The sequence below is a fragment of the Protopterus annectens genome, chromosome 7.part0 (genome assembly GCF_019279795.1).
Source record: "Protopterus annectens isolate FY-2018-M chromosome 7.part0, PAN1.0, whole genome shotgun sequence".
Taxonomy (NCBI): Eukaryota; Metazoa; Chordata; order Ceratodontiformes; family Protopteridae; genus Protopterus; species Protopterus annectens.
In genome coordinates, this window is record NC_056739.1 from 900,268,493 (window position 1) to 900,281,955 (window position 13,463).

The 13,463-nt window shown below is 46.2% G+C and overlaps 1 protein-coding gene across 1 annotated transcript in view; it reads right to left on the bottom strand.

The window, feature by feature from the left end:
* Positions 1–13,463, bottom strand: part of RAD54L2 (RAD54 like 2) — a 2,252,401-nt gene that overhangs the window by 1,447,978 nt on the left and 790,960 nt on the right. The window lies entirely within an intron of this gene.

Here is a 13,463-nt window from a genome sequence, read left to right on the forward strand (position 1 = left end):
ACCCTATCCTTATGAAACACCAGATAAGGTGAACGAATACAGAGGGCCTGAATCTCAGAAACTCTTCTTGCAGAAGTAACAGCCAGCAAAAATATAGTTTTCCATGTCAACAACTTTAAAGAACACGTAGCAGACGGTTCGAAAGGAGGTAGAATTAGGGATGCCAACATTAAGTTCAGATCCCATTGCGGAGGAGGATGTTTCACAGGCGGTTTTAGGAGAAAACTCCTCTCAAAAGGCTTTGCATAACCTATGAGACATGATGTTATTGTCCTGCAAGCCAACATGAAATTTGGAAATAGCAGCCAGTTGTACTTTGACTGTAGATGATGAAGATCCCGAATGAAAAACCTCCGCCAGGAAATCCAAAACAGAATGTATAGGAGCGGTGAAAGGATCAATATTTCTGGCGTTTGCCCAAATAGAAAACGTCGCCACTTGCTAGCATAAACAGTTCTAGTGGACGACTTTAAAGAAGACACTAAAATGTCTCTGAGTCAGAAATCATTGGTAGCCTGGCTAGGGAAGGAAGTGGAGTAACCAAGCAGTGAGGTTGAGAGAATGAATGGCCCGGTGCTGCTGACCCGACTGGTGGATCAAAAGATCCGGAACTGGGTCCAGATGCCAGGGCTGCACCAGAAGGTGATGATGTAGAGACGGAAACCAAATTTGTCGAGGCCAATATGGAGCAATGAGGATCAATTTGGCTCTCAAAGCGGTGGCTTTCTGAATAACTTGTGGAATCAATGGAAAAGGAGAAAAAGCATAAAGAAGTCAACGAGGAGAATCCTGGGTTAGAGAGTCTCTCAAGGGTTGGCCTGGAAGAGGAAATAGTGTGAAGTAATCTGGGCACTTGCTGTTTTGAGGGTAGCAAAAGATCGCAACAAGGGTGCCCCACTTCAGAAAAATCTGATCCACTACAGACTGATTGAGAGACCACTCGTGAGGCATCAGAATAGATCTGCTTAGCCTGTCCGCCAATAGGTTGGACCTGCCGGGATGTGCGTTGCTATCAGAAACCGCTGAGAAGAGATCGCCCATTGCCAAAGTCTGAGAGCTTCGACATAAGGGATAGGACCTGGTTCCGCCCTGTTTGTTGATGTACCAGACCACGGACATGTTGTCCGTCTGTACTGCAATAGTCCCTGTGGGAAGAAAGTCATCGAGGGCTTGCAACGTTAAAAGCACTGCTCTCATCTCCAGGACATTTATGTGCAGGTGGTATTCTATGGGTTGCCACGTCCGTGGACCATCCTGCCCTGATAATGCCCCCACCCGATCAGAGAGGCATCCGTGGTGACTGTGGCAACTGGAGGAGGGGAACAAAGGGTCGGCCCTGATGAAGAAGAGGGGAAGATATCCACCATCGTAGATGAGCCCTGCAAGACTGTGTCACTAAGATCTCGTGTCTCATGGGCAGATCGTGGTACGACCACTGCGTGAACAACATCCACTGCAGGAGACGCATGTGGAAGCGAGCCAGTGGAAGAAGAACAATGGCTGCAGCCATTAGGCCTAGAACTTTCAAGACAAACCTGGCTTTGACCTTGTTGCTTTGTAACAGAAGCTGAACAAATTTCTGGATGTCCAGAATCCTTTGATTTGTTAGCCTGGCTAACATTTTGACGGTATTTAACTCTGCGCCTATAAAGGTGATAGATTGGCAAGGCAGCAGAGAGGATTTTTCGAAATTCACGAAATTCCTAGACTCTTGCAAAGCTGTAAGGTGTAGTCTCTGGACCGAAGAAGCTGATCCTTGGAGGTGGCGGAGAGGAGCCAGTCGTCCAAATAAGGAAACACCTGGAATCCTCGACGTCTCAGGTGAGCTGTGACCACTGCCATGCATTTGGTGAACACTCTGGGGCTGAAGTGAGGCCAAAGGGCAGTGCTCTGAATTGGTAATGACTGGCTCCCAGCCGAGCGGAGAAACCTTCTGGAGCGCCTGTGAATCTTTATATGATAGTACGCATCCTGAAGGTCTATCGAGCACATCCAGTTGTCCTTGCCCAGAAAGGGCAGAATGGATTGCAGCGTGACCATCCGAATCTTGCCTTTCTGACAGACTTGTTTAGTCTGCTTAGGTCTAGTATTGGTCTCCAATCTCCCGTCCTTTTGGGGACCAAAAGAATCTTGAGTAGAAGCCGGATCCTACTTGGTCTGCCGGCACTGTTTGGATGGCTCTTTTTCCCAGGAGTTTTGAAACTTCCTGTTTTGCCAAATCCCTTTGACCGGGTGAGATGTCTGGAAGGGATTGTAGAGGTACGGAAACCTTCAAGGGATTTTGTAACCCTCGGATATATTCTACTGTACCCACTTCTCTTGTGATAGGGATTGCCAGGCTACTGGGTACAGCGAAATTCTTCCCGACTGCCTCCAAGGGTGGACAGTCGGGCAACACCTCAGGGATGCTGAAAGGGCTTCTCAGGAAGAGACTCCCTGTTGCCCTGGTTCTGAGGACCCCCCCCTGCCTCTACGGCGGCGTCTATTATTGTTACCCCCTCTGCCTCTGGGGGTAAACTGATCACGTGTGTCCGGTGTAGCTCCTTGGGCTTTACGGAACCACATCTTCCCCCCCTTCTGACCCTTTGGATATGGTCTAGAAGGAGTGGAAAACTGGACTCCAACGGCAGAAAGAGTTTTACCGTCCTGTTCACATCTGGTCAAAGTATCCTTCACCTGAGGTCCGAACAAAGCCGAACCGTCAAAGGGGGTGTTGGTGAAGGACGCCTTAAAGGGGTCTGCAAAATTACACAGCCGCATCCAGGCTTGGCGTCTAAGAGCAACACCTGTGCCTGCGGCCCTGCTCGTTCCATCGGCTGCATAAGATATGAGCCGCATGGAGGAGTTCGATATCGAATTCAGGATAGCTAGCTGAGAGGCAATCTTTTCCTGAGCCCCAGCAGCTGAAGGATCCTGGACTACTTCTCCCAGTTCCTTGAGAATATCTCGTTGAAGCCTGGTGAAGTGACAAAGGTAATTCAGCGAACGCATAGCAAAGGTCGCTGAAGAAAACATCCGCTTTCCATACCTGTCCATGGTCCTAGAATCCTTATTAGGAGGATGGACAGGTACTGAAGGATCCACCAGTTCCTTCTTAGTGGCCGCCACCACCATAGCATCCACAGAGACACCTTTGGACAGGAACTGTTTGTCCGAAGGGGCCGTGATGAACTTGGATGGTCTCCTGGGGACAGGTTCCACAGAATCTGGAGCCACGCCTTCCGAGCCACTACCTGCATGAGTGGGTCGAAGGCGGAGACACCCAGGAGGTGGAGGGTCGGGATCCAAAGCCTCCAGGTATACCGACTCATCCTCGGAGGGGTCAATGAAGGGCCAATTTTCCCTCTGTTTGAGGAGCTCAAGGATGTCTGAAAATGAGACATCCTCAGAGGGGGACCGTGGGGAACCCTCCGACTCATCTAAGTCGGTATCAGATGTAGTAGACTCAGGGAGTCTGTGTGTTTCCTCTTACACGTCCTCTTCCGAGGGGTTCCCCTGCAGGGTCAGGAGAAACCTCGGAAGAGGAGGAAATTCCCAGTGGGGAAACCTGGGGCGATGGATCCCTGGGCCTGAGAGCAAGAGGCTGGCAAGAGGCATCTGCAGGCACTGATGAGGGAGGAGCTAGAGGGATAGACCGTTGACCAGGCTCAGAGGCCAGGACACTCCTCATCACCTCAAAGGCTCCTCTCCCGGGAGACCTGAACACACCCGCTCGAAGAAACAGGAATGGTCGGCTCCAAGGAGAGAAGGCTCGAGGCCGATGTCGGCGCCGAGCTTACCAAAGCCGAAGCTCCGAGAGGGAGAGCGGGGTCGGACAAGGGTCCGATGCCACTAGCCCCCTCGGAGCAGACAGTGGAAACCCGACGACCGGATCCTCCAAGGAAAGTCTCAAGGAGGAGATCGGAGCCAAGGATGACGGAGCCGAAGGATGTATCGGCTCGCATCGAAACAGTCGCTGTCCCAAGAAGCTCCGCTCCGAACTCTGGTGTGGAGTCGGAGGAGGAATCTCAAGAATCGGGCTATAGCGAAGTCTGTTGAGACGGGCTATGGAGCATTTGGGCCAGTGCCTGAGATTTCAACAGCCTGCTTACCACCCTTCTCCAAATCGTGGTCAGACAGCCTGGAAGATCTCGAAGATCGGCTCCGATGGCTCCGTCCGACAAAGAGGAGACCCGGGCAGTGAATACTTAGTATCGAAGGGACCGGGATCTCTTACGGGCCGGAGCCATCGGAGCGAAGTCCCTTGAACCCAGATGGAGCCGAGGATCTCTCGGCCCGATGCTGATAAAGTGTCGGCTCCAGCCGAGCCGACAAGGCAACAGTAGTCAGGGTATCGGAGCCGGCCGGCACCGAACCCACTACTTTAGCAGAAGAAGTATCGGCTCCAGCCGAGCCGATATCGGCCCGGAGCCGGAGCCACCGGAGGAGGCTTGGACACTGTAGCCTGAGCCTTGGTGGCTTAAGAGGTTTTCCTGCCCCTTGCTTAGAGGAGAACCTTCAGGTTTTAACAAACCTCGGAGGATCAATTTGTTCCTCCTTTCCTGCAGGACTCTCTGGCTAAAGGCATGACACAACGCACAGGAGTCCTGCAGGTGCAAAGGCCCCAGGCAATACACACAACAAGTGTGACCGTCTGTCAGGGACATTTTCTGACAACACTGGTCACACTTCTTGAAGCCTGAGACCTTGCCTTCCCTAGACATCCTAAAAGGATATACACAAACAGTCCCCACAAACACACAACTTAATCCCTACACAGACACACAGGAAGGGAATAACTTAGGGAACTAGGCCTGACTAAAACTTTAACTGAAAAAACTATTTTAAAAGTTTAAAAAGGAAGGGAATAGGGTGGGCTGTACTAAATACAGGCTTACCTAACACTGAAGGGAAATTAAACCCCTAACTAAACTTTTTCTTTTTTTAACAAGAAAAAACTTACCTCAGCTGGCAAAGGAGACCTCTTTCGCTAAGCGGCAAACGAGATCTGGGGTAGTTCCGCCTTGCATCATGGGATATAGGGTTGCCTCGAGCTGGTAAAAGGAGTTCTCGAGCTAAAGCTAGTGCCGAGTCGGAGCCGAGGATCGGCTCCGAACCCATCCAGCAAGAATGAAGGCGAGATTGACAACTTAACATTCATTGTTTCCAGACTGTGTGAATGTTGACTCCATAAACTTTTTAGGTACCATTGAAGTTTCCTCATATGCAGTTTTGTATATGGAATTAGTAGGATGCAGGATGCATGAAGCCCAGAGCCTGCAGAATTTGCCTTGCAGAAGACTGGGTCTTTGTTCCTATCAGTTTGAAGTAAGCAGTGAGTTGCCTTTGCTTGTCTGGTGTGAGGTAAGCCATCTGGGCAGTCGTATCCAAGCTTGCACCCACGAATGTTATCTTTTGAGAGGGTACCAGTTGTCATTTCTTTGCATTTATTGTGTACCCTAGGCATGTTAGAAGCCTTTTCACAAACGCCAGGTGTCTTAGAAGAGTGTCCTTGTTCTCTGCTTGAATGAGACAGTCATCCAAGTAAGGATATATTTGTATACTTCTTTGTCTGCAAAAAGCAATTACTGGTGCCAAGCACTTTGTAAAGACCCTGGGCGCAGTAGATAAGCCAAAGGGCAGTGCAGAGAAAGTGCAGTTTTGTACCTACCATAAATGTAGATGTTCTAGTGTTGACACTGCTGCAGTCATTAATTGGGTTATCCTGCCGTCAGGTGGTTCCCCAGTCGGCCAGAGTTCCAAAGTCTTGGTCCGGTGTCGGTTGCTGTCGCCTCCTCCCTGACGTCAGTGCGACAGGGGTATATAAGATGCAGCTGACACTATTTTCTTCAGTTTTTCTTGCCCCAGATGTCTGGTGCCCCAAAATAGGTAGGCAATTCAAATTGCTAATAAAACATACATAAGAAAAGCAAACAAAAACTTTCGGTTACCAGCAAATACCCCCCAAAGGTAGTAAAGGGTAGTAAACCAAGGTACGAAATAGCAATGAAGAGGGGATGGAGGGAGGGTAACCTGGACTGCAGCAGTGTCAACACTTGAACATCTACATTTATGGTAGGTACAAAACTGTACTATGTTCATCGTGTTACACTGCTGCAGTCATTACACTTGGGTAGAATCCCAAAGCTGAGGAAGGGTGGTTGGTTCTGTAATGCATTAGGGGTGGCTATAAGGCCCTGCAGCACTGCAGAGGCAAAGCCAGCTCTGGATTTGGAGTATAGAGGCAGATGATAATGCTTGGTGAAGGTATGCACAGAGCTCCATGTTGCTGCTTCCAAAATATCCTTGGTAGGTACTTCCTCTGAGGTAGGACGTTGATGTGGCTGTTGCCCTTGTGGAGTGAGATCTAATGCTGGTAGGCACATGTTTCCCATGGTGCGTATAGCAGAAACGTATACAATGTCCTATCCATTTGGAAATAGTCTGTTTTGAAATGGATTTTCCCTGTGCTCCTGCAGCATATGCTACCAATAATTGCTCAGATTTTCTGAAAGCTTTGGTTTTGTCCAAGTAGAAGCGTAACTGCCTGTGAATGTCCAATGAATGCAGTAGTCTCTCCCCTTTATTCTGTGGTTTTGGATAAAAAGTTGGCAAATGAATAGTTTGGTTTAGAGACGCACTTGAAACCACCTTAGGCATAAAAGTAGGGTTAGTTCTTAAGAACACCCTGTCCTGGTGGAAAATGAGGAAAGGTTCCACTGCCATTAGTGCCTGTAATTCTGAAACTCTTCGTGCTGATGTAAGTGCCAGGAGCAGAGCAGTTTTCCAAGAGATGTATTTTAATTCTGCTGTGCTAGCTGGCTCAAAAGGAGGTAAAATTAATTTTTCCAAAACAAAGTTGAGGTCCCAAGTTGGAGCAGGTGCTCTACGGGGTGGTCTTATGTTTTTTTGCCCCTCTGAGGAACTGTTTTAGCAACGGATTACAGAAAATTGGTGGATCCGTGTTGTAATGAGCAGAGATGGCAGAGGCATGGATCTTGATGGATGAAAAGGAGAGGCCTTTGTCCAGCATCTCAGTCAAATATTGTGGAATCTGAGGAATGTTTGGCACAATAGGGTCAAAACTGTGAGCCTGGTTCCAGGAACAGAATCTCTTCTATTTATCCGAATAGGCTTTCCTGGTACCAAGCCTTCTGGCCTCCAGGATGACATCCATAACAGCTTTGGAGAGAGGCATTGCTTGCTTTGCTAAGGTATCTTCCATGCAGTGAGGTTTAAGGTCCTTAGCTGGCTGTGGAGAATCTGATTGTTGTTCTGAGAGAGTAGATGTGGTGTTTGAGGCAAAATCCAGGGTGGTCCTTGTGCTAAGTTTTTTAAGACTGGGTACCACTGCTGGCGTGGCCAGTCTTGTGCAATCAGGATAATTTTTGGCCCCTCTTGCCTGGCTTTTATGAGTACCTTTGGAAGAAGAGGCAGTGGGGGGAATGCGTATACTGTTAATATTTTTCCAGCTGAATGAGAGGGCATCCACTTTCCATGCTTGTGGATGGTAACTCCTTGTGCAAAATTTCTATAGCTGGCAATTCTTTGGTGATGCAAACAGATCTATGTCCGGGCTCCACCATATCTGTGTTATCATTCTGAATATTTGTGGATTCAATTCCCATTCATGTGGATCCAACATATTTCTGTTTAAGTCGTCTGCCAGTGTGTGTTCTTCTCTCCTGGCAGGTATTGTGCTTGTAGATGAACTTGATAGCTTATAGCTGTGTTCCACAAGGTCATTGCTTGTCTGCAGAGGGGGTATGAATGGGTGCCTCCTTGCTTATGTACCACATGACTGTGGTGTTTTCTGTCTTTAGTAGTAGTTGTCCTGGATGTAGCAGGTCCTTGAAAGCTACAAGGGCATTTTGTACAGCTAGCATCTCTTTTTGGTTGATGTGAAGATGCTTTTGTTCTATAGGCCACTTGCCCTGAATGCATTTTCCTGCCATGTGTGCTCCCCAGGTGTAATCCGATGCATCTGTTGTTAGTGTTTGCCTGGGTGTGGGATGAGTAAAAGGCTGTCCCTTGTTGAGGTGACAAGCTTGAGCCCACCATCGAAACTCCTTCTGAAGGCAAGGTATTAGTGGTATAACTGTTTCCAAACTTTGACAGTGTTGAGACCATACACTCTTTAGGTACCATTGTAGTTTCCTCATATGCAGTCTGGCATATGGAATTAGTAGCATGCAAGATGCCATGTAACCCAAGGCCTGCAGAATTTTTCTTGCAGGGAGTCAGGTCTTTGTTGCCATCAATTGAAAGTATTGAGTCCAATGTCCTTGCTTGTCTGGCGTGAGATGAGCCATCTGGGCCATTGTGTTTAAGCTGGCACCCAGGTATATTATATCTTATGAGGGCACTAGTTTTGATTTCTTTTTGTTTACTGTGTACCTCAGGCAATTTAGTAACTTTTTTACAAACACCAGAAGCTTTAGGAGAATGTCTTTGCTGTCTGCTTGAATTAGGCAGTCGTCCAGGTATGGGTAAATTTTAATTCCTCTTTGACTGCAAAATGCAATTACTGGTGCCAGGCACTTTGTGAAGACCCTGGGTGCAGTAGATAAGCCAAAGGGCAGTGCAGAGAATTGGTAGTGCATTGGACCAGCTATGAATCTGAAGCATCTTCTGCAGTTTTGTCTGATAGGGACATGCACGTATGCCTCCTTGAGATCCAAAGTCACGAGCCAAGCTTGCTTGCCCAGCATGGGAAGAAGCTGCTGTAATGTCAACATTTTGAATTTCGGGACATCCAGGTAAGTGTTTAGAGATGAAAGATTCAGAATAGGCCTCCAGGCTTTGTCTTTTCTGGGTACCAGAAGGAGTCTTGAGTAAAAACCTTGTCCTTGTTTCTGTGGAGGTACCTTTCGAATATCTTCCATGGTCATGAGTGCTGTAAATTGTTTTTGAGCCTCTGCCCATTGATTTGGTGGCAGATTTGGCATTCCTTTTAACCTCAGCAGAGTGTGAAAGTGGAACCTGTAACCTTGTGAAATGATATTGAGAACCCATTTGTCTTTGGTGATCATATGACAATTGTGATAGAAAAGAGCCAGTTTTCCTCCCAGTGGGGCTGCCAAGAGGGAAATGTTTGGCAGCTGTAGTGGGAAGTTATTGGGACTGTTTCTTGTAAGGTTGTTGTCTGTCTTCTCCTTCTTTCTGGCCAGGTGCACCCCACTGTCGAGTTCTATAAGGACCTCGTGGCTGTCCTCTGCCTCTTGGACGTCTGTATTTGCCCCTTTGGGGTCTGTCTGTAACAGGAAAGGACCAATTCTTTGTTGGCCAGTTTCTACTAAATCTTGGCTGTACTTGTAAGAAATCTTTCACTGTTTGCATAGATTTTGCCTTATCCTCCATTTTCTTTAGTACATCTTCTGCCTTAACTCCAAATAGGATATCATGCTGCAAGGGTGCATCCAGTAGTTTTGCTTTAACATGATCTGGCAATGTATGTTCCTTTAACCATGCGTGTCTTCTAATGACAGAGCCTGTAACTGCTGCTCTGCAGGAGGCCTCTAAAGAATCAAAACCACATTGCAAAGTATGTTTCCCACTTGTTCAGCAGCATGCAATAAATCCTGCATTTATTTAAAATTAGGAGGATCTCTATCTGAAAGCATTTTTTGTTTCAATTGAGACATCAGAAATTGCTGGTATTTTAACATGTGAAATTTGCAATTCAAAGCCCTCATTGTTAAAGTTGCAGATGTATATACTTTCTTTCCCCATCTGTCTAATGCTCTGGAGTCTCTGTCAGAGGGAACTGGGTTCTTAGCTGAAGAGGCCTTGACCCCTTTGGGTCTCTGAGAAATGGTTTCTGGGTCTGCCACAGGGCTTTTATACAGAAATTTGTGCGAGTCCGGGACTCTGTAATACCTGTCTGGTTTAATTAGAGCTGGAGGTAAGGGAATCAGGATTTAAGCTGGATTCAGTATACACATCATTCACAATGTCTAACACTGGCAGAATAGCCAGGGGTCTGTGTTGAGGTACAAGTAAGAATTCTCTGAGCCTTTTCTTGGATTCTGAGTAATCCTGGCCCTCCCAATGGAAATGCTCCCTCATGGTGTGTAAAGTTTCCCCAAAAGAGTAATCCTCTGGGGGAGAGGCTGATGGAATGGATTCCTCATAAGGGGGTAAAGAGTAACTTAGGTCTGAAGAAGACTGTGAGGAAATGGACACCTGGTCGGAGGAGTCAGAATCCACATCCTGTCTGGACCTTTTATCAGGAGGGGGATAGGACCCCCTGATCAGAGTGATCAGGTCTTCGAACATTTTGAGCATTTGTTTCTTAGGCATGGAGGCCTAACCTGGAGACTGTGATTTCTTAGATTTAAGAGGTGGTTTAGACTTAGAAGAGGGTTTAAGGCTAAGCTGACTAGGTCTGAATACACCCTCTGAAGTTGCAGGAGGCTCATGTACACCGGATCCCTCTGCAGGGTCGGTTTCGGTAGTCTGTAAAACTTGGGAGTCTGAAGGCCCAGCCATCTCCACTAAGGAGTCGGAGGCTGCCTGTGGTTCTGCAGAAGCAGTCGTCAGGGGCTGCGAAGGCGCCTCGCTGAAAACCGGAGAACCGGCGACTGGCCTAGAATAGGAGTCGTCATCCGTTTTTGGGCCTCGGATGCCTGTCTTTGTCTTTGCGCTTTTTATGAATTGCTGTTGTCGGAAGTTCTGACGGTATAATATAATTAAATTTTCTGCCAAAGTAATGTCAGGCAAAATCAAACCGACGTTTAATAGTGCGCTTGTTAAACCTAGCAGAAAACCGACAACCAGTGACGTCGTGGTCTGGGCCTAGGCATGGGATGCAATAAGAATGGAAATCCTTATGAGGTATTTGCTTCCCACAAGAAATACAGTTATTAACTTTTACTGACATCGGACTGAGGCAAGAAAAAGCTTCCCCAACGGGGTACTTAGCTTTGTAGAAGACTTTGGTTCTGGATTCGGAAATGAACATCTCAGGAGTCGGCCTACCGGCACTTGCAAACTGCTTTTGCTTCGGGCACTGTGCGGCAAGAAAGACTGAAGAAAATGGCATCGGCTGCATCTTATATACCCCTGTCGCACTGACGTCAGGGAGGAGGCGACAGCAACCGACGGCGGACCAAAACTTTGGAACTCTGACAGACTGGGGAACCGCCTGACGGCAGGATAACCCAAGTGTAATGACTGCAGCAGTGTAACACGATGAACATTTGGTAATGCATTAAGCCAGCTTTGAATCTGAAGTATCTTCTGCACGATTGTCTTATTGGGACATGTAGGTATGCCTCTTTTAGGTCTAAAGTCACCAGCCAAGCATTCTTGCCCAGCATGGGCAGAAGCTGCTGCAAAGTCAGCATTTTGAATTTTGGAATGTCCAGGTATGTGTTCAAAATCGATAAATCTAGTATTGGCCGCCAGGCCTTGACCTTTCTGGGTACCAAGAACAGTCGAGTAAAAACCCTGTCCTTTTTCCTGTTCTGGTACTGTCTGAATGGCCCCCACAGCCATGAAGGACGTAACCTGTTTGTGCCTCTGCCCACTGATTTTTTGGCAGGTCTGGCCAACCATTTGCCATTGGCAGAGTGTAGAAATGGAATCTGAATCCGTGTGATACGATGTTTAGTACCTACTTGTCCTGGGTTATTAACCACCAATTTTGAGCAAAAAGTGCTAATTTTCCCCCTATGGGTGCTGCCAAAAGATAAGTGCTTGGTGTAGGCAGAAGGAAGTCATTGGGATTACTTTCTGTAGGTTTGTGCTTTATCTCCTCCAGATTTGGAGGTGGAAGCTCCCCCATTGCTTTGATCTGTATAAGAATCCTGCGCCTGGTACCTGGAACTCTTAGGGCACCTGGATTTGCCCCTTTGAGCTCTGTCTGACACAGGAAAGGACCAATTTTTTGTAGGCCAGTGTCTACTGAATCTTGGTGGCTGCACTTGTAAGACGTCTTAACAGTTTGCATAGACTTAGATTTGTCTTCCATTTTCTTTAAGACCTCTTCTGCCTTAATACCAGAGAATCATGCTGTAAAGGTGCATCTAGCAATTTAGCTTTAACATGATCAGGCAAATTTTGTTTCTTTAACCAGGCATGCCTCCTAATCACAGACCCAGTAACTGCGGCCCTGCAGGAGGCCTCTAAGGAATCAAAACCACATTGCAATAGGCTGGCCATTAATTGACACTAATTACTGTTGAGGTAATGCTAAACCAAACCTTTGATAATTCTGTATACCATTTTTGATGATTTTACTTATATTTAATTTTTACAACATCTATACAAGTTGTAAATAAAATTATGAAATTTTGAGATCATGAATTCTTATGAACCTTTATAACTTTGTATTATATTCAAGTGTAAAAAATGGTATACAGAATTATCAAAGGGTTGGTTTAGCATTAACCTCAACAGTAATCAGTGCCAGCCTATTAGAAGTCAAGATTAATTAAGTGTGTGTCCTATTTAGATGTATTTAAATTGAAGATTTGTATGTGCAACAGATTCTGATGAAGTCTCCATATGGGAGATGAAAGCGCTCAATCTGGTTATTTTTTGTTAATAAATTGGTGTCTTGAAACGTTTACCTAGTGGTCTGTTGGACTTGGACTTGGAATTTATCGAAACTGAGTTTCCACGTTTTATTAAGAGGAAAACCTTTATTGTTACTGGAGAACAGCGCCTACAACTATATTTTTTCTGTTTGGAAGTTGTGTGCTTTTCGGTTACTAGTGGCTGTAATTGGCGCTTTTCTGGTATCGAGGATTCCTGGTAGTATGGAGAGTAGTGGTTTACTCAATGAACTAATCAAATTAATTCAAAGTTACTCACAGGGGAGTAACAACGGGACTGAAGTTTTAAACGAAATTTCCTGTGAGCAGAGCTCACCTAGAGGAACAGGGGAACGTAATCATGATACACCGATAAGGTGAGAATGATCCAGGAAACACAGGGAATACTAACAACGAACACGTCCGGTCCAACCATGAGCGTCACGAGGGAGCATACACTTGTAGAGGTAATGGAGGAACCACCAGGCAGAGGGAGAGCATTGAACGAGAATATCCCAGTGTGGATCTTTACAAATGGCTTGCCAATTCCTTTGGAACATTCAAACCGAGGGAAGAACAGACGCGAACCCACAATGGTGGATACAAGGACAAATGTAAGACTCTGAAACAGCATTTAACAAAATTCAAAAGTTTAGCATTGGATAATTGGTATTTAAAGAAATGTACAGATAACAAGATAGTACCAAAGGGACTTAGAATCAACAAGTTCCCTAACAATACAGTACTGGATTCTGAATTTTTTAAAACTATTGTGAACATTTTAAATGATTGTGGGCTTGCCATTCTTAGAGCAATGATAAAAAACAAGGAAGAAGTTATGTTTGATTGTAAAAACAACATTGACAAATTGAATGAGGAAATTAATGCTGACCTTTTATTTTCTGTCGATGAATACAAGAATATGTATTTTAAAACTATGTATGA